Source organism: Lagenorhynchus albirostris, chromosome 21, assembly GCF_949774975.1.
Source record: "Lagenorhynchus albirostris chromosome 21, mLagAlb1.1, whole genome shotgun sequence".
NCBI classification, from domain to species: domain Eukaryota; kingdom Metazoa; phylum Chordata; class Mammalia; order Artiodactyla; family Delphinidae; genus Lagenorhynchus; species Lagenorhynchus albirostris.
Window position 1 is genome coordinate 18,248,113 of NC_083115.1, and position 27,724 is coordinate 18,275,836.

General features: G+C 39.0%; 2 protein-coding genes across 15 annotated transcripts in view; one reads left to right on the forward strand and one right to left on the reverse strand.

The window, feature by feature from the left end:
* Window positions 1-18,201, reverse strand: part of FGL1 (fibrinogen like 1) — a 56,680-nt gene extending 38,479 nt beyond the window's left edge. For 2 of the 7 annotated variants that reach the window (XM_060136497.1, XM_060136501.1), the window contains exon 1: window positions 17,939-18,201. The gene's annotated coding sequence lies outside the window, so the exon portion shown is untranslated. Of the gene's footprint in view, window positions 1-10,264; window positions 10,405-16,619; window positions 16,778-17,761 lie in introns of those variants that run through there. The other 5 variants (XM_060136492.1, XM_060136499.1, XM_060136491.1 and 2 more) reach the window with 4 other exon arrangements.
* Window positions 18,202-18,519: 318 nt separating this feature from the next.
* The window catches only part of PCM1 (pericentriolar material 1), an 88,464-nt gene continuing 79,259 nt past the window's right edge, over window positions 18,520-27,724 (forward strand). For 6 of the 8 annotated variants that reach the window (XM_060136207.1, XM_060136211.1, XM_060136214.1 and 3 more), the window contains exons 1-2: window positions 18,521-18,737; window positions 20,325-20,392. The gene's annotated coding sequence lies outside the window, so the exon portion shown is untranslated. Of the gene's footprint in view, window positions 18,738-20,324; window positions 20,393-27,724 lie in introns of all 8 variants that reach the window. The other 2 variants (XM_060136208.1, XM_060136209.1) reach the window with 1 other exon arrangement.

The following is a 27,724-nucleotide window of genomic DNA, read 5'->3' on the forward strand; positions in this document are numbered from 1 at the left end:
CAGAAGGGAAGAGGTAAAAATACCAAGCCCTGGGGTAAACCAATGTTAAGAAGCTGGGGAGATGAGGCACAAAGAGCAAGAATAGTAGAAAGGAGTTGTCAGTGGGGTAGGAGGAAAACCAGGAATGAGCGACATCCTAGGAACCAGGTGAGAAGATGCTTCAAGGAAAAGGGAGTCATTCATGTGTCTAGCAGATAAAGTAACAGGAGGACTGAGAACTGATCCTTGGATGAAGAAACATGAAGGTCCTTGGAGACTGTGACAAGGTCAGTTTCAGTGGAATGGTGGAGTGAAAGCCTGGTCAGAGTGAGTTTAAGAGAGAATGGGAGGGGATAAATTGGACATAGCTAAAAAGAAGTGCAACTGCTATAATGGGAAGTAAAGAAAAGGTTTTGTTTTATTTTTTAAGATGGGAGATGTCTGAAGAAGAAAACTTCCAAACTATATTTAGTATTATCAGAAAAGTAAGAAACAATAATGGAATGCTGTTATTTTTATTTAAAAAGGAACAATTAACACAAAAAGCTCAAAGAAATTAAATGAAATCATCAAAATTAAACAAACTTCACTGAGTGGATTAGAATATATATTCAAGGAAACCTCCCAGAAAGTAGAATAAAATAGGAGAGAAAAGATAAGAAAATTAGAGGTATAATTTTAGGAAGTCAAGCATGTACCTAACAGAACTTTCAAAGAGGAGACAGAACAAAATGGAGAGTGAATTAACAAAGAAACAATAGAAAAATAATTCCCAGAACTGAAAGAGTTGAAGTTGAGTTTATTTAGTGTCCAGCACAATGACCTTTAAAAACAAGACAAAAAACACCCACCCCTTGGGCAAATCATGATAAAATTTTGAATAGCAGTGTTAGTGAAAAGCTGCACAAAGCTTTCAGAAGTGAAATCACATAAAAAGTACTGAGACTCAGAATGGCATCATACTTCTCCACAGAAAGAATGCCTTAAAAGTTCTGAGGGAATTTATATTTTCCAAATCAGGACTCTACACTGCCAAGCTAGCAATCAAGTGTGAAATGTGAATAAAGCCATTTCAGACGTGCAAGAACTAAAAAAACAAAAACGAAAACAGCAAACAAAAAACTACCTTAACATAGCCTTTCTGAGAAAGAGTCTGACAATACGATCTAGAAAAATAAGGGCGAATGAAGATCGATACATCAGAAGACAAGGAAAAGGAACCAAGAAAAAGGGTTCATTTCCCGGAAAGCCCTTTCCCTTGCCAGAGTTGGGATTCTTGTGGGCGATTTGGAGGGCAGAAATGAAGCGGCAGGCTTTTTAGCTCTCACATGCTGTTGCCTATCTGTTGGCTCATCTCGCTGGCATAAGATCTCTGCCAGGCCTGCAGCTGCCCCGCCTCCCCTGGATCTTCCTTCAGCACATGACAATGGCTTCAGCTTCTACAGGAAAGCCACAACAGCCAGGTCAGAGGCAACAAGAACTGACAGAGCTTGCAGTCCGTCCTCATGGGCTCCAGCTCCTGCTTCCCTTACTTACAGCCATCTACCCTTTTCACTCACCTACCCTCCATCCTTCGAACTCCTCCGGCATCTTATCTTAAGAAAAGGGCCTTTGAGAGACACACAATAGCCTAAGGTCATTCCTTATATATCCTAGAGGCTCTGCTTCTCTGATTGAACTCTGTTATATACAGGATCCAAAACAGGAAAACCGAATGCCAGAGAAGGAATTTTTCAAATGCACTGTTGTTTCCTGGAGGACTCACTGGCCCTCTTGGCCGGCTACATAAAGCACGTAAAAAGTAATCTTAATAGACATTGGACAGATCGCCCAAAATGTATAGCTTCAGGTCTCACAAAACCTGTATCCTCCCCTGCTTACCAGTTAAGATAAAATGAAATGCTTATTTAGTACTCTTCTTTTCAGAGGTTTCTTGCTTATCTGAAATTTTTTCCCTCTGGTATCTAACCAACTCTGAATTAGTTGCCTAACAGGGCAAAGTGCAAAAGATGTTTTCTTATTCAATATATTTTCCCTGTAAAGAATAAAAAGAGCTCTGGGCAAGGAATGTTTGTTTTTCTTTCGATGTGTATGCAAGGACTTCAGAATTGCATATATTTTATGCTTCTGAAGAATAACATCTTTCTTATTAAAGAAGAATCTCCCCATAAGATCACATCATTAAAAAAAAACAATTGCAACCAAATAAATGTTAAATTCTAATAGAAAACAGATTTTTTTACACTAAATACATGAAGAAGAAATTCAGCTATATTGTGTAAAAATATGTGGAGAAAAAAGAAAACAAGAGCTCATGTTAAGTAAAACCACATTTTAAAATATGCCTTTAGACCCAAGGAAGATGGGCGGTAACACAAGCGTCTGCTTTCGCTCTACTCCCCAGTATGACTTCTCTGCTTTCTTTGATAAATTTGCTATACATCTTTTTCATTCAGGTACCTAAATCCTGTTTCTACGTGAGCTTTTTTCCTCCAGTTTTTAGATTCTTAAAATATTATCTCCTCTTAAAACATCATCCAACTAATTGGAAAACACACGATGATTCATACTTTTATGACCACAACTAAAAGTAGAATTCCCAGAGTTGTTAGCTATCCTGACAAAATTTCTGGACACTAGCAGAAAATTTAAAAACATGTTATTGACAGAAGTGTATTTGTACATTTGAATTTAAAATTTGTCCTTGGGGGCTTCCCTGGTGGCGCAGTGGTTGAGAGTCCGCCTGCCGATGCAGGGGACACGGGTTCGATCCCTGGTCCGGGAAGATCCCACATGCCGCGGAGCAACTAACCCCTGTGCCACAACTACCGAGCCTGCGCTCTAGAGCCCGCGAGCCACAACTACTGAGCCCACGTGCTGCAACTACTGAAGCCCACGCACTTAGAGCCCATGCTCTGCAACAAGAGAAGCCACAGCAATAAGAAGCCCACCGCAACGAAGTGTAGCCCCGGCTGGCTGCAACTAGAGAAAGCCTGCACACAGCAACAAAGACCCAATGCAGCCAAAAATCAATCAATCAATAAATAAAATTTAAAAAATAAAATTTGTCCTTATTTTTCATTCAGCTTTTAATATTTTTTATTTCTTAGAAAAAAATAAGACATCCTAAATATAATGCTCTAAGACAGTTCATTTAATTTTTTTGGCCGCACAGCTTGCGAGACCTTATTTCCTGGACCGGGGATCGAACCCGTGCCACTGGCAGTCGAAGCAAGTCCTAACCACTGGACCCCCAGGAAATTTTGAGATATAGTTTCTTACTTTCGCTTCAAAAGAACTACATAATGCTGAGAAAAAAAAGTTTTCTTGTGCACAATTACACTCACATTCTGATTCATTGTTTGGTTAGCCTGCATAAGTTTCATTACAATGAATTTATTTTTCTGCATGTGCATTTGAGACCAGAAGCTGGCATATTAAACTTCTAAAATTTACATTTAAAAATTTTACATTTGCATGTGGATGACTTTACCAATAACTAGGATTACCTCGAAAACAAAGAATAGATGTCCATACATGTGCATGACCAAGAATACACACCAAAGTGATTCTCTAAGATTGAAGTGTTTTCCCGTTTCCTCCTTAGAAATATTGAGGGAAAATTCTAGAACTTTTAGACTTTTTGTCCCTACCTCTAGCAATCAAAGATTATGAAATATTAAAGCCTAATCTCAGAGTAATCCACTTTTTGTTTTTGCTTATAAGCTAAAGAAATAAATTTATCCAGTCATCTTGAGCAAAAATAAACAAATGAATTTATTACAGGGATACTAAGGTAAGTAACAGAATCAATAACAGACTGCCACAAAAAAGCTGAGGAAGACAGAACATGCACTGCCCCAAAATGCTCAGCAAGAGTTCTTGGATCTGTTCTGTAGTGTGCACCCTTAAAATGATTTAATTTCAGTGGAAGTTTAGCCCCTGTGTCTTTCCATACAAATTCCACAGCCCCGGGAGAGAGAATCCAATTAGCCTAGTCACTTATATATCAGCGTACACCTAGACATACAGCACCCACACATCGGGGCTATATGCCTGCTCTCTTGCCCACAGATGATAGATTCAGGGGTAGAGATTCTTACCAAACATGACTACTTGGGGAACTTCTGTAAATAAAGAAGGCTCCCAGTATGTACCATTTTCCTATTAGCCAATCAGGAAACTTAAAGAATGAAGAAAGGGGGATCCATCCAGTTTACTAGAATATCTTCTGGTTCAATAAAGATGCCTGGCAAGCCTAATATCTCATCTCCTGTGACGACTATTTTCACCAATGACTCAACCACATTACATGTGCTCTTTTGTTATTGCTGCCATATATATATATATATGTATATATATACATGGTTGATATATGTGTGTGTATACATATGTATACATATGTATGTGTGTGTGTGTATTCCAGTCCTCTTTTCCTTTATTTGTCTATTCCAATATTCCAATAATCCCTCTGTACCCTCTATGAATGAAATAGGCCTTCCCTGGCCACTTGCCCTTCCCCTAAGCCCATCCACCTAGGCTACATGTTTTCCTATGTGTTTACTCTCTTATATCACACATCACTATATTGTGTACTGGAGTTTCTCTCGTCATTAAACAGAGATCAGGGACTCTTTTCTTGCTTCTATATCCATAGCACCTAGCATATACGTACCATACAATAGAGGCTCAAAAATATTTATTGTTCATGGAACAATAAAATTCCTTATCTGTGATAGCATATAATAAAAGATTCAAACTTGGTAACTTACATCAAGTTGGCATCTTACATGAAGTATTACTTACTATCAGGCCTAATACACAGAAGTCATGCAATAAATTCTAGTTTCCTATTGTCTTGAAACAAGATTAGGACTGTTGAGTTTGATCTATAGAGAGTGAGGCAGCAATAATACACACACAAATAATTAATGGTTTCATATACATTGCTAATTTAGGAAAGGAAAAAAGTGATTTTTAATAATCTAGAATTATTTGTGAGATGGGGAAGAGGTGAATCTGGAGACAATACCTTGCTCCTAAAATCATTTTCTAACATTGCCAAACTCACTCACTCTTGTAGCAGAATGAGAATTTTACATTGCAATAAAGAAAAGTAACAGAAACTTCTGCTTTAATAATGTAAGTGCTTGTAGCAGAACAAAATTGCTACCAAGAAAAACTTGAAAAGTTAGGCAAAATGAAAAAGACGACCTGTATGAAAGCATCAGGGAGTTACTAAGGCAGCCAGGACTGGAGGGGCCAGATTGTAGAGAAGAAAGCTGCCCACAGTCATAACATGATAAATGTAAACTATTCTTGCTTCTTTTTTTTTTAAAGCATAAACTATTGATCAAAGCAAAAAATACACACAGGTACACACAGGAAAAATACACAAATCATTAGCATATAGTTCAATGAATTTTCTCAAACTACTTTTTCTGTAGTGTGGACATTCTGGTGATTGATTTTTTTCTGTTTTTGTATACCTGAAGGTATTTTTGCCTTAGTTTCTGCATATAGCATTCTGGTTACTCCACTGTTTTCTCACGTGCATCATTTCCAGCAAGAAATCTGCTAGCATCCTTGTTCCTCTGTAGGTAACACTTTTTTCCTCTTGCTGATTTTAAAGGAACTAAGTCTGTCCATTCAGATTATATTCTCCAGGAAGCTAAAAAGTTTTGTTCTCGGGATGTTTATGAGGGAGTGGCCTGTGATCCACCCCGTGGAAGGGAGCAGGTTTGGGCAAAGGGAGAACCTATGCAGAGTTTTGAGCTAATATAGCCCATCAGAGGTATCCTGCTTTGGCCAAAATGGCTGGACCTTACTCCCAGCTTGATGGGACATTACACGTGGGCTGCCCAGGGAGGGGAGAGACCTTGGCCAGAGGTGGCTCTCTATAACTGAGGGAGCTCCTAAAGGGGCTGATGGCACACCTGTTGCCCTGATGGCAACAGGGCAACAAATTCTCCCTTGAAGGGCTGATCTGGAGGTGGTGTGTCACCATTTCCTTACATCTGTGGATACAATCACAGGCATTATTCATTCACTTGGTGGAGGAGAGCAGAGTCTAGATACCCAAGACACTGTCTATTGTTGTGTCTTTTTTGTGACACTGAAAGACTGTTAGATGCCTTTAAAAAAATTGTGATAAAATACACATAGCATAATATTAACCATTTTAAGTGTATAATTCAGTGGCATTAAGTACATTCACATTGTGGTGCAACCATCACCACCAACCATCTCCAGAATTTTTCATCTTCCCAAACTGAAATGCTACACACGTTAAACAATCACTCCTGTTATTTTCTTCCCCCAAACAATGGCAACCACACTCTAATCTCTGTCTCTATGAATTTGACTACACTAGGTATCTCAAATAAAAAGAATCATTCACTATATGTCCTTTTGTGTCTGGCTTATTTTACTTAGCACAATGTCTTCAAGATTCATCCGTGCTGTAGCATGTGTCAGAATTTCCTTCCTTTTTAAGAATGAATAATATTGCATTGTATGTATATAATGCATTTTGTTTATTCATCTGTTGATGGATATTTGGCTTGTTTCCACCTCTTGGCTATTGTGAATAATGCTATTATGAACACTGGTATACAATATGTCACATTCCTTTTAATCGCTCTCCATGACTACTAAAGGATAAAAGAAAACAAGAGGCCAAAATATGAGCTATGAATTTCAATTGGTGAGATTCAGAGTCAGATTTTGAGTATTTGATCATGCAAACTACATGAGGATTAAAAGCAGGTTTGCAAAACAGGTAAGTGTCTTTAAAAGGATTGTTCAGCTTTCAACAGTATAAAAGGCCACACACACACACACAAAATCTGAACAATCTCATGTTCTCTCCGCCCCAGCCAAATTGGATATATGCCATTTCCCAAATACAAGTTGTACTTTCTGTTTCTGTGCCTTTGCCCATGCTGTTCATTAAGTCTGCAGAAATCTTTCTCAGAGGATCTGTGATAGCCAACTCTGACCTGTAGTTCAGAACAGAGAAAATGCCAATAATTATTTTCCTATTCTGAGGCAATTTCATTTAGCATGTTTTCATTCCACTGCTAACACCTATTTAGATTTATTCCCATTTTTTTCAGTTTGTCCTTTAAACATTACATTATACATATTATAGCCAAAGAACATTATGCATCCTAGATCATAAGATCTTCATGGTTATTCATTTATCAATGACCAGGTCTGTGTCATCCATAGTCAACAGGCAGCCCTAGACAACAGCCCTGTCTGGTTAACTGATGAGATTTGCAGTTGACATGTTATTCTTTTGCCTCCCAGCTTCTATTCCTCCTAACAGCATCTCTATTTCTGTCTGGGGCTTCTCCGTAACTTTTGGGGAAAATAATTCTGCACTTCCACCGCAGGAGCCAAAGGACAGTGGGCTGCAGGAATTAGACAATTTCTCCAGCATCTGCACATTTAAGGAGAGACACAAGGAGGTCACGCAACCTAGAAGAGCAGAGGCAGCAGCACGCTGGCCAGATGGTACAGGCTATGACACAGGTGCTCTGCCCCTTGCTTTCTGTTTCTTGGCTTTCCAGAGCTCTCTTAATGCTTGTTCATCCTGAAGCCTGATGGTCCCAGACGACTTCTGATTCTGTGAATCCCGCATTCTCCAGTAAATTTCAATAAATTCACTTCTGCCCAAATTAGTGTCAGAAACCAACCAGGAACTCTGATACATTACTATCCTCTTGCCCCTACTCATCTCTCAAATTCCTGTCCTGCTCTGGCCTGTATCTATTTTTTAAATGCATATATATATATAAATAATACATATATATGATGACTTTGTAGATGAAAATGTAGATGTAACTTTAGACACAGATGAACAGTACCTATCTATCTATCTACCTATCATCTCAAAAAAATGAAGGATCGGATTCAGAAACAATGGAAGTGAAGGATAATAACACAAGTTGGCAGTTAGCTTTTACTGCTTTTACACATCTTTCTTTAGAAGATCCTTATCCTAGGCTACTCATCGGAAGATACATGGACATGGACAAAGAAAAAGAAGCAAAAAGCACAACTTGTATTTGGGCAATGCCATGTACCCAGTTTGCAAAAAGGTTAATAAAAGTGACAAAGTATGATTTGGCTGGAAAAACCCAAGACTTGGAATTAGAAAGCCTGGGATAATGTTCTAACTCAAAATCTATTTAAATTGGGGTCCCCCAAAGCAAAGCCTGAGACAAAGATTTGGATGCAAGTAGTTTACTTGGGGGGTGATTCCAGGAATCATAAGTGAGGGAGTAGTGAGATGGATCAGGGAGGAAAGCCAATAAAGGGTGCCTAGTGAGTGGGTTACAGCCCTAGGCAAATGGGGCACAAACATGCTGGACCAGGGCTTCCCTGGTGGTGCAGTAGTTAAGAATCCACCTGCCAATGCAGGGACACGGGTTCGAGCCCTGGTCTGGGAAGATCCCACGTGCCACAGAGCAACTAAGCCCTGCACAACTACTGAGCCTGCGCCCCAGAGCCCACGAGCCACAATTACTGAGCCCACGTGCCACAACTAATGAAGCCCACGCGCCTAGAGCCCGTGCTCCGCAACAAGAGAAGCCACCACAATGAGAAGCCTGCGCACCACAACGAAGAATAGCCTCCGCTCACCGCAACTAGAGAAAGCCTGCGCACAGCAACAAAGAACCAATGCAGCCAAAAACAGATAAGTAAAATAAATACATTTATTAAAAAAACACACAAACCTGATGGACCCTCGGAGAGACCCACATCAGAATTTCCCTTCATGTGGCAAGAAACCTGGGGTATATATCTAGTAACTCCAGCCCCTCATTGCTTGAGGGTTGCCTCTGTAGGTACTGGCTCCTCTTGTTTTAGTCTATTCCTTCTACCTATGCTCTGAATCCCAGCCTCTTCTTTCTTGTCTAGAACTGTACTCTTTTAATTATCTTTCCCCTTCTTACTTTTAACATCACCCGCTCTACCCATAGTCTTGTCCCCCTTTCATCCTAGAGACAAGCTCAATTCTTTTAAACTCTAGAAAATTAAAATCTCCCTTGTTCCTGCCTCTGGCTACCCTCTCATTGTTCTCTCTCCCTTCCAGCCACGCTTTGTAAAAAGGGCGATCTACACTCACTGACTCCATGGTCTCCCTTCCTATTAACCCCTCAACCAGAGCCAGTGACTTCTGATCCGTTCACTTCGCTGCAGCTGCTCACAATTAGGTCACAAGTCTCCTCAGAGCAGTTTCTTACTGATTTCTCAGAATGCTCCTTCTTCTTCAAAACTTATTCTTCAGTGGGCTTTCCTAAAACACCTCCCTCTTAGTTCTCTGGGTGTCCTCCAAGTGTTTCATCTTTTCTTAATAGAGTATTCTTCCTCTCTAGTCCACTGAATGTTAGTGTGTACCAACTCCCAAATATCTAATGCCAGCTTTCACTTCTCTCTGTAACTCTGTGTTTGGCCAACAGTCAACTCATTACAGTCTCTTCCTCTTCCTTTTCCCTGGAGGAAAAGGCTTGCCTTTGGGAGAACACAATGAGTTGGAAAAACCCCTATTTATTCACTCATTCAGTTCAAAATCCTGGCATTATCAGACATCATTCCTCTCCCTCATCCTTCATTTCATTAGTCAATAAGTCCTATTGAATCTACTTCCTAAATACCAAACTTTCTTCATCAGCCCCATTGTCACAACCTCATTGCCACTGCAATCTTAATTTGTGTCCTCAACACCTTAGCATAATCTATTGGTACCTCCTCTTTGATCAATCTACTTCCAGTTTCCTTCCCATGGTGACCATCTCTTACACAGTTAAAAAAAAAGTTATCTGTATAAAAACAAATGTGATCACATCACTCCTCTGTTTAATAAGGCTCAAGTGGCCCTCCATAATCAACAAGATAAAATCCAATTTCTTTCCTGTGGTGATCTAACCTTGGTGTCAGTATCCACTGGTAGTCAAGTAGTCCCCACGGTTAAAGCCACTGTGACTCAGCCAAAGTGGTGTACTGTGAGTGCTTTGAAACCTCTGCTAAAATGTGATGCAGGAATGGATCCTGAAAACTTGGAGGCCTAAGTCAGCATCAGCACAGAGCCTCCTTTGTAAGTATAATAAATGTAAACATTTATATATCACTTACTGTGAGCCAGTACTCTCTGAACATTTTCTGTGTATTAATTCATTTAATCCTCATAACAGCCCTTTGAGATATGCATTCTTATTTTTACTCCCATTTTGTCAGTGAGACAAGAGAGACATAAAAAGAGCAAGTAACTTACTGAAGGTCACATATGCCAGGGTTTGACTTGAAATAGTCTGGTCTCAGAAGCATGTTCTCATCCACTTGCTGTAGTGCTTTACTAGCTTTACACGAAGGTAGTGGGGTCGCCCAGCCTTAGAACATCATTACAGCCTGTGCGGGCATCTGTGCGAATCAGAGGCAAAAAGCCTGAGTCAGTGACAGCTCAGGGCAACCTAAACCTGGAGCAAAACATTATAAGGAGAATCCTTGTTTCCACATCTTCCCAATGCCCCACACTCCATGAAAAGCTTCTAAGAGACCAGAAGTGGAATCACTGCTGCAGAGGATAATGATGCCCTCAGATCATACGGGAATGTTTTCAAAAGTGATAAGATGAGGGCAGTGGGACAAAGGACAAAAAGTGGGACCCATCTTGAAAATTAGGCAGTCTACCCTTCTCTCTCCACTATGTGTTTGGACTAAAGACTGGCTCCTGGGCTTCCCTGGTGGTGCAGTGGTTGGGAGTCCGCCTGCCGATGCAGGGGACGTGAGTTCGTGCCCCGGTCCGGGAAGATCCTACATGCCGCGGAGCGGCTGGGCCCGTGAGCCATGGCCGCTGAGCCTGCGTGTCCGGAGTCTGTGCTCCGCAACGGGAGAGGCCACAACAGTGAGAGGCTCGCGTACCGGAAAAAAAAAAAAAAAAAAAAGACTGGCTCCTAAGAACTGAGTTAAGCATCCCCCATTCCATTCTTGAATATTAAGGGAGGGGATGTCAGGGAAATGGAGGGAAATGTTTCTTGTTACAATATCTGCTAATCAGGATAGTTAAGAATCATATGCAATTAATTTTAGCATTCAGAGAAGACATAACTTTCTTAGAACTTCATGCTGAGGAAATGGGTCACACTAACTCATGTAGCAGAGGAAGAACATTGTTTATCTTAATAGTAGGTCTAGCTGGGACAGGCTAGAAGCAAGACCAAGGGAAAAACACTGTTCTGATAACAAATAATTAATGAAGAATTTGGAGTTTCCATGGATAACCCAAGAGGAAGAGGGTGAAAAGGCAGGAGTGAGTGAGATAGGAATGGGCAGCAGAATGTGAAGAATCCATCAAGACGACAGAAAGTTGGCAGGAGGCAGCCAGTGAGAAATTCCAGGCTATGGCCAAAGATCTTTAAACAACAGGGGTGTCGAATATTCACTTTTAAGATGTTTGCTGCAGCACGAAGTCCTCTTTCTCCTCACCCCCTTGCACTGTTAACACCAAATCCTCAGTGAAAAGCTACCACAGAGAGGTGCCTTGTGTCCATGGTATTTTGAGAAAATAAAGGGTAAGAGGCCATGTTCTGCCTTGGGAATGATGTGGGATGAAGAAAAAGAACAGCCCAAAGAGGCTAGACTTGAGAGAAATCAAGAAATCAGCAAAAGCAAAAAATAACAGAAAAACATTAGCTCCAAGGATCCTAGAAGATGTCGGCAAATGAGATCAGATTTCCTGCTGTCCTCGCGACGGAGATGTGATTATCCCAACAACTTCGGGCGCTTGGGAATATTCAGGTAGCTGACATTTGAACTATGTAAGTAAAGTGGGTATATTTCTTATGCCACAAACTTACACGTGAAAGATAAATGTGACTCTTGTTTTCCTAATTGGATTTCAAGACTATATTCTCTGGGCTTGAAGAAACCTAATCTCTCTTGCACTGACTTCGGGGCTTGTGGTAGGCGAGGTCTGCGCTGTGCCACGAGAACCCTCTATTCCTGCCACAGATACTGGCCCCTCTTAGTTCTCCTCAGTCAGCAGTCCACACAGGCTGCTGCTAAACCTTCCTCCTCTTCCTTTTCAGAGATGCAAGGGAAAGCATCAAATTCTTTTGATTTCCCATCAAGTCTTCCTCTTTTCACAAATTGTAAGGCGTGGAAACTGCTCTGATTTTAATCTTTTTTTCTCATGTCTGAAATTTTTATCTTTTGTTGCTGGTGTGACTGCCTGGGATCATCCTTCATGGAGGCAATGCATGCCTATAACTAGTCTGAATGGGGGAAAAGAAAATATATCAGAAAATGGAACAAGCTAATACCTACAAATATTGTTCAGTTGCATTTGCTTGATATTCTCCCTCTCTTAATTAGTTCAAAAGATTCCTTGTATAATGACCATCCTGCAAAGTAGTAAAACTGCATTTTTTTCATTGTTAATTTCTCCCTTGATCTATCATTAATTATCTAAAAACTTTAAATGTTCAGTGCTCTCTTAGGGGTCAGCACACTATGGCCCCTGGGTTAAACTGGGCCCACTGTCTATTTTAATATTTTTAAATGGTTGAAAAAAATTAGAAGCGGATTAATATTTTGTGACGTGAAAATTATATAAAATTTAAATTTCAGCGTCCAAAAACAATGTTATATTGGAACACAGCCATGCTCATTCATTACCTGGCTGCTTGCACTCTACAATCATTGAGTAGTGGGACCATATGGCCCACAGTACCTAAAATATTTAATATCTGGCCTTTTACAGGAAAAGTTTATCAACCCCTGCTCTACACCATTCTGCTGCACCTATTGTCAGGGTTCTATTTTTTTCCTTCTCTAGATTAGATTGTCTGTCCATTCAATATCTCCCAGTTTTTAACTCTGGACATTTAGTCCTCTTTTGGTAAAGAAAGAACATTCTAACCTCTTTTACCTGGTTAATTTGAGTTCACACATGTTTTGCCAGTTCTCCCTGACCTTAGAATCTTTCTTATGGAAGGAGAAATGCAGTGTGGGAAGCCTTTTTATGGTAAAAGGGCAAAAATCATAGCATATACAGCTGTACCTCACTATATAATGCAGTGAATTTAATATGGCTCAATGTAACGCCAATCATGTTGGATATTCCTTCATTAGCCCACCCTTATTTTCATGCATATACCAAATCTAGACCTGCAGATCTCCTTATTTATGTGAGAAAAGACCCTTTTCTGACCCAGAGTTCATCTTTTGTAGTTACTCCAGATTACTCCTTTAGAACCATGGCAATTGTTCTTATTTCATATAATTTTAGTTTCAATAACAGGGTTTTGAAAGTAAAAGCTGAAAATTACTTTTGATACCTTTTTAATATTTTTCATATGAATTACAGAACAAAATTCCTATCAGTCTATATTTCTGTAATTTTGGAACCTTCCCACCCAATTACCTGATTTCTCTAATTATTAACAACCTACATCTAGTTATATTTAAGACTTTCTATTGTAGGGGTGGTGGGAAGCTAGGAGAAAAGATATAGATTATTTTCTTTCCAGTTTTTTATTGTTACTCAGGACACCTTTTTAAAAACCCTTCAACTTGATTTTTTCCTGGGAAGCAAGCATTGCACATAGGACTGCACTACTGCAGCTCTGATCAGGTTTACAATGAATAGAGAAGGTGGGGTAAAAACACACAGACCCCCAAGAATATAGACAAGGAAAATATAGGAAGAAGTGTATAGTAATTACAACTCTAGAGTTGGAAAGCCATGTAAAGACTGATGACCTGCAGACAGAAATAGAGACACAGATATAGAGAACAAACCTATGGACACCAAGGGGGGAAAGTGGTGGCGGTGGAGGGGTGGTGCTGGGATGAACTGGGATTGACATGTACACACTAATATGTATAAAATGGATAACTAATAGGAACCTGCTGTATAAAAAAATAAATAAAATTAAATTAAAAAATTAAAAAAAATAATTGATGACCTGCAAATATGTATGGAATTGTCAGAATCACAAGGGTTACATTTATTGAAAGAGTGATTTTTGAATGAAAAGGACCATAAATTGGTTATGAAGGAAAGAGCAGTTCAGACTGGTGTAAACATTAATATTGTATGCTGAGAGCAGCAATTAGGTATTTTGGAATCTAGTAATAAAGAGTCTGAACTAGGCAGTAATGAGAGCTGTCGTAGTAATTAGATATGGGGGAAACGGAAGAAGGTAAGAAGAGCCTTGAAACATTACTTATGCATGAGGATTTGATATAACTAGTTGATATAATTACCTAGTAATTAATTGATTTAATTATTTATATGTTCAGGTTTTTGAGCAAAAGAGGTACATAAGAGAAATCATAATTAACACGGTTTTCTCAATGCAAAGACAAGACAGTGTTTCTCAACTGGGAGTGATTCTGCCCTTAAGCCACACGGCCCACCGCACCCTGACTCTGGGGTTATTGGGCAATGTCAAGGGACAGTTTTGCTTGTCATCACCAGGGAGGCAGCGGGCTACAGGCTGCAAGAGGCCAGGGCTCCTGCAGCACACAGCACAGCCCCCATCACAAAGAATCATCCAGCCCTACAGGTCAACCATGTCAAGATTGACAAACTCTGGGCCAAATTAAGGCAGAGCAGTGAAGTGCTCAAATTTAACCGAAAGGTATAAGAACTAGGCCAGAGGTCTCCAACTAGTTCCCTGGGTGACATGATCAATCTCTTTGTTCATCAAGTTACCCACAAGCTAAGATAAAGCATAAAGATAAAATCAGTTATATTCAGTTGTAGGATTATTCAAAAATTAATTTTACATTCTGCTCTTAACAGACTGTGTTTCTACCCATCAACATGGATGAATTGCAGAAACATAATGAGGAATCAAAAAGCACATCAAGCACGAATATAATCAGTATGATACCATTTATATGAAGTACGAAAACAAGCAAGACTAAAAAAATACTACTTAGGGATATATACATATAGTTACACAAGGAAAATGAAGGAATTATAACACTGATATCATTCAAGATAGTACTTATGACTGCAAAGAAGGGGAATGAGTTTGGTGGAAAGCAGAGGGGTCCTTAAATATACTGATTATTTTCTATGTTTTAGGTTAGGAAGTGGATTCTTGAGTGTTTCTTTTCTTATTGTACTTTATAATTTACATAAATGTCATACATTTTCTTGAGTGTATCAAAAATCACATAATAAAAACAATCTTAAATTCAGTTATAATAGTATAGTGGTCACTGAAGGTTTTACCTTTAAGTTCTCTCGCCACCTACAGGTTAAAACTAGGTACTGCAGAAAACCGTCTTCAAAGACCAAATTAATGAACATCAAAATAAATGAACTCTACAAGGCATCTGGGATATAAAGAAGCATAAAAGGCAGGGTTTCTGCTCTAGCCATGGTTAAAATCTATCTGTGGATAAATAATGTACAGAACTCATTAAAGAGATAAATAATATATCACAAAATGTTCAATTTTAAGAGCCCTCTGGTCAATGTCATACTAAATATCAAATAACAGAAACAAATATTTTACACAGCAATGACAGCTTATTTAATTTACCATCAGATTCCAACTCCTCCACTTGATTCATTCTGCTATCACCTTAGGCCAGGCCTTAATTACTTCATGCCAGTTACCACCTGTTCTTTGTCTTTCCCTTCTCCTCTGCTCTCCCTAGTCTGTTCTAAACATTGCCACTAGATTAAGTCTTAAAACAACTACTTCCTTATATCATTGCCTCTTCCAAACCCTCAACTAGTTTCACATTATCTGTTGAACAAAGCCGAAACATTTCAGATCAACATTTAAGATTTTTTACAGTTTGGCCCCAACCTGTTCATGGCTCTCGCTTTCTTCTCCTGCTTCCCCATCTCCACATGAATCCCCTACTTGACCCAGTCTGTTTTCTGTATTATTCATTGCTTATTCTGGATGTATTATCTGTGTTACAGGTGTGCTCCTTTCCTTTGAACATCATTCTTCCATTTCGGCCTCCTCACCCACCTTTAATACATGTGTTTAAGTTTTACTTACATGTGGAAAACTGAGATGTAGTTTCAACCTATATCTCTTAAAGGCTACTTATGTTCCCCATTTACATTTCCACCAGACTGTTGCCCCTAATTTCATCCTACATAGAAATCCTGGAGCTATCATCATCTTTGAGACAATATAATACAATATACTTAATATAATGTACTCTTTCTCTGCATTCCTAAAGCACTTACTGTATTGTTTATTTGCCATATTCATACACTACTGATGCTAAACTGGTTCATTTGCATAGTTTGTTTTTCTAAATTAGATGTGAAGGTTTTAGAAACCCAGGATAATTTCATCATTTGGGGGGTCCTCTGTCCTCTGCTAAGATCAATAATGCCCATATTTAGTTTGAGGACCCCATTTTAATGTAAAAATTTCTCAGACTTCTCCCACCACCTAACAGACCAATAATAGCACTGGCATCTTTTAGGGTTCACAAATTAAAAGAACATAATGACCATATGATTTCAGTAGTGCTTTTGAATCCATCTGTATTGTTTCAATGACAATAGCTTCTACATATTTAAAAATAATAATATATATGTATAAAACAAAACGGTGATGATGGTGATGATTATGGCTTACCATGTGCCAGTATTTTTTCCCATGCATTTTCTTTTTTTTTTTTTGGTACGCGGGCCTCTCACTGCTCTGGACACGCAGGCTCAGCGACCATGGCTCACGGGCCCAGCCGCTCCGCTGCATGTGGGATCCTCCCGGACCGGGGCACGAACCCGTGTCCCCTGCATTGGCAGGCAGACTCTCAACCACTGTGCCACCAGGGAAGCCCTCCCATGCATTTTCTTAATCAAAAAATTCCTTCGAGGAGTCAGTAGACCTCAGTTTACACCTGGGCTCTCCTACTTGGAGCTGTCAGAACTTTGGCAATTTATTTAACCTCTCATTAGTAAAATGGAACTGATGTAGAACCAGTATCTTCAGGATAGTTGTGAGAATTCAGAAAACCACAAGAGATGAAATGCTTAATCCTGTGCCTAGTACAGAATAAACACTACTTTAAAAAAAAAGATCTAAGGTAGGCAATATTATTAGCTCCTCCCCCTCATTTCATAGGTGGGGCAACTGAGGCTCAGAAAGGTCAAGTAACTTGCCCAAGATCTTAGAGCTAGTGTGCGGTGGAATTACAATGAGGCCTAGGGCACACTGGACTACAGTAAACACCTAATCCATTAGCTGCTCGGTGCTGGGAGTTCCCACAGCACTTTGTTTTCTTATAAAACAGAGTTTATTTACATCACACCCTATTTCTTCATCATTCATTAAAATATGAGCTCTTAATGGGCAGGGACTATGTTTTTGTTACCTAAGTAATCAGCACTGTTAGACGCACAGAAAAGTACTTAAAAAATGCAGGACAAAGGGTCAAAGATCGTTGCACTGAAGCTGAACCTGGATTCAGTTGCAAATTACAGTAGCACGAAGGGCTTGATTTACCTGAATCATCTATTGAGATGCAGTTCTATTAATTGGTTTTGTGAACAAATTCCATTGGTAACTGAGAACAATTTGCTGTTGGAACTTAGATACCCATTCTTCATTCCTCCTACCCTTATTTTGCTTAAAACAGTTATCCCACAATTACAAACTGTCGAAAAATAAAGAAAAACTGACCAGTGTTTAAAACTTTCAGGTAGCCACACTGAAGACCTTAATTGTCACCGTGTTCTGGGGGTTTGTTTTAAGAGAGAACCTGTTTATATACTAACCTTAACAGGGCTGCTGCTGAGAAAAGAGAGTAAATAAAAAGGGACTTCAGAGACTATAGTTTTAGAGAACATTTTTCGATATTAAATTTTGATTAAAATCATCTGGTTCTTCTAAAGAAACTAGGGCGTTAATCCAAGGTGGAGTTAATTACTAACACTGATGATTCTCCCACTGACCAGCTGTACGACGTTTGGCCAATTAACTCGCGTGGGTTTATCTCCTCAGGTGTAAAATTAAGCCCAAATTGTAAAGGTCCTTTTGCTTCCACCCCTTCGTGACCGGGATGTGGGTAGTGGGCGACCGCAGTCCGCGGCCTTTTCTCCTCCTTCCGGCACTCTCCGGAGCTGGCACCACCCGCCCACCCACAGAAAACGAGACCGCGCCTGCACTCTTTTTCCAGCTGCCCAAGAGGGCTCCATCCGCTTCCGCACAGGCCTCGACCTCCTCGCCGGAAGAGCCGGAAGCGCCCAGCATGCTGGGATTTATAGTCATTTCCCTCGTGGCGAACGTGCGGGCGCGTATAACCCGAGAGCGAGTTGGCATTCTGGGATATGTAGTTCCTGGTGGTTCGTTTGTGTAATCGGCAGCCGTCTCCGGAGCCAGAGGTGACACCGCAGACTCCCGCCGGTCACATGACTCCAGTCTAGAGCGCTGATCGCACTGCGGCTCCCGCCCAGGCGAATTTCGCCCCCGCGCGGCCGTTGCCGAGGAGACGGCGCATGTCTCCCGGCGCGTTGCCCCCTCTGCAGTCCCCCCGCCCCTCTTCTCCCACCACAATGAGAGCCTAAGATGGCGGTGGCTGCGACGGTTGGAGCCGAGTAGCTGAGGTAGAAAAGGCGGCCATTGGGCCCTAAGCAGCCAGGAAACTTGGGGACTCTCCCTGCTGTGGTCTCTAAGGGAGGCCCGCCGCCGGTGGCGGTTCGTGGGGGCTGGCCGCTACTCCGCCCTTGGCGGGAGCGGCTGCTTCGTTTACAGGTAATGCCTGAGCGTCCCCAGCCCTTGGCAACCGAGGGCAGCGCGGCGTAGGGGCGGGAGAGCAACGGCCCTGGGACACTTGACTCCGTAGGGCCTGGTCTCGGGCCCACGCCTCTGTCTGGGCTCCTGGGGTTTTTTTGCTGCTTGCTTCCCGTCCCCTGGCCAGGCATTCCGCCCCCTACCCCGGACCGACCGACGCGATATCGGGGTGAGCCTCAAGGGACGCATCTTGGCGACCACAGAACCCTCCTTCTTGCCTCCCCGCCCCTCTCTCTTTTTGGCCCTGGGGAGGAGGCCGCCCTGCGACTCTGGAGCTCCAGGAATGTCCCTTGCTAGTGGAGGAAGCGGGGGGGGCGGGTTACGGTTTGGTTGCCAGGGGCAGGGGGTCTAGTTTTCCATAGTAAGGGGCCTTAGTGGCCGTAGTCTTCGTCACTGCGCCTCTCCCACCCTACCCCCCAAATTCTCTTCTGGTGGGGCTCTCGAGGTCCAGAATTTGGGGTGGAGAAGGGCCGGTGAGGAGCGACGCGACTTCGGGGTTGGGCTGTGGGCAGCGGGACTTAAGCTGTCTCGGGTGTTTTTAGAGCGGAAGGGCCGCGGGAGGCGTTCCTGGCTTTGGGGTTTCTACTTGCGAGGGGAATGTTCATTTCAGAGCTCTTCCCTCGCCTCTGCCGTTGCGCCCCTTCGCCATCCCTTACTGCTGGTCCAGTTTGGATGGGCCCAGGGTGGGGATAAACTAAATGCCAAATGGAATTCGGGGAACATCGCTTGCTTTGCAGAAACGGGGGTTTGGGGGTTACGTAGTAGGCCCCGCTAGGGAGGCGGGTCGCCCAAACTTTTCATCCCGCGGCTCACTCCTCAAGAGCTCGCCCTATCTGAAAAAAGAAAAAAGTTTTTTTGACCGATTGGAGATCTGTGTCGTTTGCTCTACGGGTGACGGATCGTGTCTTGGCGCTGGAAGAAGCGGGCTTTCTGGGCGCCCCTTTCACCCCCGCCCCATCGCTGCTTTCCAGACTCCGCCTTCTGGTATTCTCTGGTTACTGGAGTGGGTGTTGTCAAGCTTCGGTGCACCTGCTCCTTTCTTTCCCTATCACCTTCCCAGTTAGAGCCACTGGGAACCATTATAATTCTGAGTTTTTGGACTGAAAGTAAACCTTGTGTTTATGTAGTTACAGGGTTATTTTTTAATAAAGTAGCCAGCTTTTAAATAAAGAAACATTTTCCTCATCAACGGGTCTGCAAAGTTCTGGAAGTTTTGAGTGACAGGAAGTTAATGACTTGATCAATCTGAAGAGTAAACTTGGGCATGGATTTTTTACATGATGATTACATTATATTCCAAAGTAGGTATTAAGGTATCACACTGTTGTTTGGTAGGATCTTACAAGGTTGGAGGGTTTAAACCTGTGTACCACATTGTTTTCCTAAAAGATGAAAGTAAGGTGATTTTAAAATAGTGATAAATTAGATTTTTCCTTTTCTGTTGATTTCCTGAACATACTTCAGGTTATAAATATAGTCAGTATTTGTTATTCTGTACTTCATAGTGTAATTTACTGAAGTGATTTTTTTTTTTTAAATCATAAACAGACAACAGTTTTGAAGTGTGAAACAGGAAAGGAGCCGTTTCTGAGCTGCAAAAACTAGTTTCTAAACAGGTAACTTGACATCATTATGTATGTTATTGGCCTTTGTATTATAGTTGAAGAAGACCTTATGATGCAGACTGTTATAAAATACCAGTGCGTGTAGTAAACAAACGATCTAGGTTTGTTGCCCTGTTTGCTGTGCTTTTGGCATGCCACTTTGGTCTGCCTTCATACTTTTGTTTGAAAAGAGTCATGTTATTCCTAATTATTAAATACTAGAATAGCTTATGCAATACCTTTTTAAATGTCTTTGTCTTCGCAGAATTTCTTCTTCAGCCCATTTCAGTTTGAATGTGTCCTGTAACAACTATTTGGATAGCCTCTTCTTCTGAATTCATTTACTCTTAAGTCATCTTGTACAACTTTTCTATAAGTTGGCTGTTCCTATTTTTTATTCACAAACCTCTACTTTTTGAGCTTATTATATATACTATTGATTGAAGTTGTTTTTTTTTTTGTTTTTTTTTTTTAGCTGTCTAAAATTACTTTAAACATTAGTTTGTATGCACAGTGCATTGTCAAATGCTGGTTATGTAAAGATATTCTCTGACCAGCAGAAAAAAGTCAATGTAAGTTCATTGAGGGAAAGTTAAGTAATTGTTTGCCAAGGACCATTCAGAAATTAAATGACCAAAGGATGAGGATTAGAAGAAATTTTTGTTAGAAGCATTTCAGCAATAATTAGTCTTTTAAAAAAAACTCAGAAAATTTAATTCTATTGTTAAAATTTTAAGGCAGACCATTTTTAAAATATGTTTACTATATCCTTGCTTTCCAGGAAAGCAGACAAATCTTCAGCTCCCTTATGAAATAGGCTATCATGAGAAAATATAGATTGGTCATTGATTTATATCTTAATTATAATTCTTGGTAATTTTTTCTTTTAATTGAAAGAGTATAACAATAAAACAAGAAAAGTGGAACTCGGGAAAAGTCAAATGTGAGTTTGTGGATTAGAGTTCTTAATACTGGAGTGTGTAATAGGCATTTGGTAAAATAAAAACAGTTATAATATTAGTCATAAAATAATTTTCCTTTTAACACATTAGAGAAGATGGATAAAATAGAATAAAAATATAGGGCTCTTGAGTTAAACTCATTTTAAAAGACCTTCGTTTTCTCAGTAGGAGGTTTGGCCATTTGTAAAGGAGGCAAATGTATGTGAGATTTGGAAAAAATAGAAAGTGTTTGGAATAATCACACTAGGGAGTTTATTAAGAAGCCAGAAGGGGGTACATAGCAGTACGTTCATCTTACAAATTTAATTCAGTGCCTACAATGTGCGACTTAATGGCTATAAAGTACTAGAGATGTGGCAGTGAGCAAAACAGATAAAGTTCCTTACCTCAGTGAGTAAACCTACATTTTGCAAGTGTGAGTGTGTAGTATGGTATAATACACCTTAATAGTGGACACAGTCATTGCCATTTTATAACTATTTGACCTTACCTTTGAGTTTGAGAGTAGAAGCAAAGAGATTAGGTAATGAGGTTTATCCAGAATTGAATTCATAAAATGGGCAAATAGTTGAGTAGGCCAAGGATGCTAGCAAGTCATTTTTGGAATGGCTTACTTGGGTTTGTATTTGGGGTTGAGTAAGAAAGTGAGGGTTTAATGGATTCCTGGAAAGAGAAATGATCAAGGGGCTGGAGGTGTTCCGCAGGGCCATGAGCAAGTGAGAGAAGTAGAATGCAAGGTCTTAGGTTCAGAAAGAGGGATTTCAGAAGTTCAGGATCTTGAACAAATTATCTCTTCAGAGTAGAAATAGTATTGGAATAGAGAAGATGAGATGGATGTTGGAACTGAGGTCAGAGTTTAGAAAAATGGTTACAGATGTTCAGGTCATGAAAGCAGAGAATGAGGTGCAGAGTGAAACCATGAACCTGTTGTTACCAAGAAAAGTGTAAGACTGTCTTGGGATGGACAGTAGGAAATGGTACCCAAGATAGGGAGAGTGGTATTTTTGGTGGTTAATTTGTTCGAAAGAGGAAGGTTAAGCATTGTTAAATAAGAATGGTCTGCAATTGGTATCCTTCCCCCCATGAATCTGAAAGACTAGGAAGAGTAGCATCTTCTTTTAGAAAGGATTTCTAAGGAAATAGTGCTTTTAGAGTGACTTGGGATTTTATTGAACCCAAAGAAGTAGGAGGAATATTTGGGAACAGATGGAGGATGTATAGGGAGTTTGTATGTAATGGTCCAGTGGAAAGGGATCATAGGAAGAGCTGTTATCAGTAATGAGTATGGGATGGAGTGGCAGTGAAGATTGGGATTGATTATAGCAGGGCATATAGATGTACCCAGGGAGTTATATGTAATCAGTGATAAGGAAGTGACAGATTTGAATATAAATTGCAGAGAGGGAGAGGTTTTAGCAAGCAGAATTTAATTGACCTCAGGACTCTCATTTGCTTTTGTAGAGAGCAAGGATATATTAAATTTTCTTGGTGTGGAAATGCTCTACAGAGCAACTGTACCATAAGAGAGACCCAGTGCAATACTTGGTACATAGGTCTAATTAAATTGTTGATAATTCGAATTGAGTGTTATATATTGTAGTCTATTGTTGCAGTCTATTCATTCTCCTCCCCCCAATACCTTAAGAGTTTTAATTTTTTTTTAATTTAAAGAGGGTAATTATAGAAAGATATCTTAAGTTCTAGAAAATTATTGAAATTTTTAGGAAGTGTCAAATTGAAAGAACCAAGGGAAAGATCTGTATGGTTTTTAGGTACAGAGAAGAAATTGAGAAATTCCTCAAATGAAACTAAACAATCACATAATGCCAGAAACTTATGTATTTTCTTCTCAGTTTCCATTAAAAGTGCTTAGTATGCTTGTATTTCCTTTATATAATTAGTAAAAGAAATATTCCAAATAATGCAACCTTTAGAAAACTTGTGCAGATAACATAAAGTACCAGCTTTGGTTATTTTGTGACTCTAAGTAAATATTTAGAAAAAAACCTATAGTTTCTACCTTATTTTATTTGGATGAGTATTTCTAAAACCTTGATTTACAGCTGTCAGGTGAGAAGTAAGGTATTTCCAAAGACAGTTATGAGTAATTTAATACTATTTGAGAAATAATATCTGAATTTTAAAGATTTTAGGAAAAATAATCTTTTTTCTTTTCTTGATTAATTTCTTCTTTACTTTGTATTTTTATTTCAAAGGTAACTTTAGTCAACCATTGGTATTTTCATGGTAATTAATACTGTGATATTCTACTTAGATATATATAATACTTCTCTATAGTAAGAATCCTACAACAGGATTTTCTTCAGAAGGATCAGTCACTGAAAGTAACTTATAAATTGCCGTGGTATTTTTGCATTTCATATCCTTATAAGATAGGGGAACCAAATAAGGCTGTCAAAAATAGCAAAATGAAACCTATAAATAATAGTTTCAACTTAGTTTAGTAGGTCATAGGATGCACAGAATTGCTTGTTTGAAGTAGAATTTTACTCTTATCCCCATTCAGCTTCACATACCATCATCCATCACTTGTACTAGTTATCTTCCAATGGCTTCAACTTTTCCATCTCATTGTCTTTCTATTAAGCCTGCCTGGCAGAATCCCAACCTTGGATGGATTCAATGGAGTGTTTATACCAAGGCTGATGAGCACTTCTGGGGGAAAAAAATTCACACTGCAGATTAGTGATACATTAGTGATGTCAGGGAATGTTACTGCTCTCATCTGAGTCCTTAGTGCTGCCCACGTCACTCTTCCCCAGTCTCTCAGACACTGTCATGTTACCCTTGCACATTTAACGAGCAATCCTTTTTACTTCACCTCACTTAACAAACTCAGCTTCCTACCACCAAATCTGCTAACCAGGCTGTATCCAATTGTATCCTTTCTTTTCTTTTGTTTCAATAAAAGAGGTGTTCCTTTGCCTCTCTGAAGTTAATCATTTTTCTTACACCCTGGATCCCAGCTGCTCCTGGTTTTTCGGAGACCACACAATTTATCTCCTTTGTCATTTGCATCTTCGTTATCTCCCTCTGTGAGCTCTATCCCGACAAATTTTAAACGTGCTCAAGATACCTTCCTTTTAAGGACACTTCCTCTTGACCATCGCCACCTGCTTTCCTTCACAGACTGATTCCTTGAAAAAATCACCTCATTACTTCCTTTATTTTTTCCCTTTCCCATCAATAAATGCATTTGTTATGGAAGTGATTCTTACCAAGCTTGTCAGTAACCCCCTTGTTGCTAAATCCAAGTGTACACTTCTCACTGCTTTCCTTATATGACAGAGTAACATCTGGCATTCTTATCATATCCTCCTTCTTTATATACTTCTCCCCCTTTCTAGCACATTCTTCTGGTTTTCCTCCTGTCTTTCTGTACCTTCTTAGTGTTCTTTTCCTTTCTCTCTTAAATATCAGTGTCTTTCAAGGTTCAGTCTTCTTCTCTTACTCTTCATCTTCTCCCTGAGCCTTCTTTTCCACTTTAAGTTCTTTTATGAGTTGATGATTTGCAAATCTCTCTAGCCTAGATTTCACTTCTGAAAGATCAGTATTTGCCCACTAGACATTTAATTTGGTGGACAGTAGGCATCTCAAATATTTCTAAAACTGAACTCATCTTCTCTCAACAGAAACTTGTTTCTTTTCACATTACTTTGAATGTATCATCCTATACCCGGTTGTTCAAGCTAGAAATCTGGGAGTCATCCTTTAACTCCTTCCTCCCTGCCTCGTCTCCCACATCATTACAGTCACCAAGTTCTTTGATTCTGCCATAAAAATTTTTCTTGCATTGGTCCTCTTCTCTACATACCTAGTTTTTTGATTATTGGAAGTCTTTCTATACAAGTAATAGTTTATAATCATCATAAAATAATCAAAAACTATATAAATAATTATATTAATCTGTTTACAGAATAAAATTTAGAAGGTAGAGAGAGACCTGTAATTTTAATGGTGACTTTGAGGTGGTTAGAGAGGTTGACATAAAAAAGAAATGACTTGCCTTTGTTTTCTCCCTTTTGTAGGGCGAGATAGCTACTCCCGTAGAGAAATCAGCTGAATGTTAATACACTGAGAATTGACTCACATGCAATTATTTCTTTAGCTTCATACTGATAATTTTACTTCTTTAGGAGTGTGCCTTTTAAACCATGTTTTAGAAACTTACGTTAATAGTGTTCAAAGTCATTAGCCTGTAAATAGATCCCTAGAAAAAGCTCTTCATTTTAGGGGGAATTCATCATAATAAAAAATGAGTATAAAACATCTCTGAATATAGTCTTAATAATTTATCTTAAAGTAAACTTACCTTATTACTCAACTGATAGAAAATGTAACATACTCTATTAAAAAAAGAAGAAAAAGGGATTTCCCTGGTGGTCCAGTGTGTAAGACTGCATTCTCAATGCAGGGGGCCTGGGTTTGATCCCTGGTCAGGGAACTAGATCCCACATGCCACAGCTAAGAGCCCACATGCTGCAACTAAGACCCGGCACAGCCAAAATAAATAATAAAATAAATAAATATTAAAAAAGAAAATGTAACATACTCTTTTACCAAAAAAATTGGTAAGAGTTTTTCCTAAATATTTTAATAACTTTCTGTTCTAATTTCCATTTTAAGATAAATTGCTTTTAGTAATGTTAAGTATCATTATCACCTCTACTGCTTATGTATTTTTTTGAGCTCCTGTTCTTTAATATTACAGATTATATTAGTACATCGAGAAAAAGGTACTTGTAAAATGTTTCATTTAAATGAGTCATTTCAGTTCACTGGGCATACCTCTTTATGAGTATCAGTTATTTTGCAAAGTTCTTAAATATATTTCTAGTATAAAAAATGATGTAAAATATTGCTGAAAATATATAAGACAGAAAAGAGCAAAAATCACATTCTACACCTGCAACCAAAAATTGCTTTCATGCAAGCATTTTTTAATATAGTAAAGATACTAACTATATACTTCCTGTTTCTTTCAGATTTTTTTCTCAATTTGTCATTTACTATTTATTCTCAGTATACTTGGGATTCACTTGTATATGAATCAAATCGGTTGAACATAGTCCTTTTATTTCTGCATTCCAAATAAGTAAAATCTCTATTTTTCAAGTCTGTTCTTTTTTCTTGTCTGTTATTTGATTCTTTCATCTTATTTTTCTATTTTTAATCTACTAGATAGTATATTGGTGTTATGATATAAGGCAGTCTTTTTCAATTGGGAGGGAATTAAGCTCTAATGCTCTAAGGCATCTGTTTTTTACTGTGAATTAATTCCCCTTCTGTGTGTCTGGAATGGTGCTGGGTATGTACCATCCTTGGGAGAACTGAGAAAATAGTTACTCAAATCATTTTTCTGTGTTTGTGTTTAAGATGAAGCATCCTAGTTTAGGAAGCCTGTTAAAGCTCTAAATAAACTTTTTTCAACATTGTTAGCAAATTGTCCCAACCACTGAATAATCCAATACCATACAATTGTTGTGAAGATTAAATGATAAACGCATATAAAATATTTAGCATGGTGCTTGGCATATAGTGAACAAAATAGATGTTAGCTATAATTACTTTTTGTCATTAAATTTTTTGAATTGGGTGTATTTGAGGATTTTCTTTTTGGGCGGTACTAATATAACCATATAGACTCAACGTGGTTGAGTATCTTGGGACTAGTTTTCTACTCTCTTGACCTCTCTTGCAACTCTTGCTTTTATTTTTCAGATAATTTTATTTCCAACTACTTGTTTATTCTTCCAGATGGCTTTTAGAATCATTCTGTCAAATTCCAAGAAGAATTCCAGTGGGATTTTTCTTAGTATTTAATTAAGTTTATACATTTAGAAAAAATGGTATTATGTTTATAATATTTAGCCTTTTCATTAAGGGACATAGTTTGTTTTTCTGCTTATTCACATTTCTGTTATGTTGTTTTATAGAGTTTAATAGTGCTTCTTATATATGTTTAACTGAATCACTCTGCTGTACAGCAGAAATTAGCACAACATTGTAAATCAGCTGTACTTCAATTAAAAAAATAATTCTTCTTTACATAGGGCAAAACTATATTATTCCTAGATAATTTTATTTTTTTGCCACTGTTATAAGTGATATCATTTCCACCCAGTATATTTCTAACTGGTTATTTGTGATGTTTTGAAGTTCTCTACGTTTTTAAAATGAATATTCTTTAAGAATACCACCTTTTCTCTTTTCAGTATTAATATTTGTTTCATATTTTTCTATTTTGTACAAACAATTTCAAAACAATGCTAAATAACTAATATGTATTTTGGTCTTTTATTTAAAAATTGTTTTTAAAGTTTTTTTTTTGATGTGGACCATTTTTAAAGTCTTTATTGAA